Here is a 1,590-nt window from a genome sequence, read left to right as displayed (position 1 = left end):
CGCTCACAGTCTATGATGAAGCACTACTGCCGCCTAGGTGGTCGGTGTGGAGAAGTGCAGGTATAACGTAACAGCAGCAGGCAAGTTACGTACGTTTTACCTTTCGATTAAATAGAAGCTTCTTTAAATGACCCTTGGTAATGACAATTTATCAAAAAAAAAAAAAGTTTTGTTAGTAGATATAAGGAGGGATGGAAGTAACAGATTACAACTGCTAAGATAACTATAATGAATGAACTAGTAGCGCACCTTTTAGCTGTTTTTACTCCTACTTACTTAATTAGTTTACCCAAAAATGAAAATTCAGTCATTACCTACTCCAGGTGGAAGGGACAGCAGATAGCAGCGTGGGACTCTTTGCATTTTAATGAATCCCTGACCACTAAATGACACAAGTGCATTTCTTACATCTACTAATTTCTGATAATTAACATCTTGTAAGCCATTTCTCCTTAAATATGACATACTGTAGCAAGAATGATAAAAAGTCACATGTCATTGTCTTCATAATAGCTATTGTACTTTCATTAAAGAAGAAGAAAAGATATATATCTTCTGAAAGTACAATAGCTATTATGAAGACAATGACATGTGACTTTTTAAAAATGGTTTACAATGATGATGACAAAAGTCAGCAGGCTCTGTAAATAAATATTTCATTAATTTACAAGACACACACTGTCATTCAAATACATTAATATGCAGGTTATCATGTAATATGTTGATTATTTACAGCCTGTTATGTATTTACATTATGTCAGCCTTGATAATTATAACTGGTGACATCTGTCACAATGATAATAGATAGACAGAATGTTCAGTATATAAAACATTTTAATATATAAATAAATATTAAATTATTATTCAATTAAATTAATTATCCTACTCAATTTGATTAAATAAATTAAGAATTTTAAATGAAAACATTTAATAAATATAATATGAGACTTTTGTGAAGAAATTACACATAGCTAAGGGTAATGAACCACAACTGATGATCTTTAAAGGACGACAGAATGCTTGATTATTTTGTCAGTTTGTGTATTAATTAATTAAAATTCATTAATTAATTCATGAATTACAACAGGGACAGTGCACATTAATAAACATTACTGTAAATGTGCCAGAATTAGCCAAAGGGTTTTTTATTGGCCAGATGCAATGTTGGCTAACTGAAATCAATGCAAAAATGCAAAAAGAATCAAGAAATCTGCCTGAATTTGATAATCTGGGACGAGTCACTCTGAAATATGGACACTGTTTTAAAAGGCCTTTGCATGCCACATGCCAAGAAGCATTATGAAGAAATGACATGACAAGAAAGCTGAATAAGACAATTTTCTTCTTTTTCACCCATAAATCTCTTACTCTCATATTTTATCTGACTAATGACTTACAGCTTCACGATGAACAACTACAAAATAATAGCTAATTATTTCCAATTATTTCTCAAGTGATTTGGCTCATTTTTTGAAACTTTTTGTGAACCAGGGACACTCAACTTGTTTTGTCTGACGACCACTTTTGCAAAATGACAGGAGGACATGGGCCAGTTATTAGATAAAATGAATAAATATTAAAAGGCCCATA

The sequence above is a fragment of the Lutjanus erythropterus genome, chromosome 10 (assembly GCF_056507025.1).
Source record: "Lutjanus erythropterus isolate fLutEry1 chromosome 10, fLutEry1.hap2, whole genome shotgun sequence".
NCBI classification, from domain to species: Eukaryota; Metazoa; Chordata; class Actinopteri; order Lutjaniformes; family Lutjanidae; genus Lutjanus; species Lutjanus erythropterus.
The sequence above is the reverse complement of the archived record's forward strand: the minus strand, read 5'-3'. Positions refer to the sequence as shown.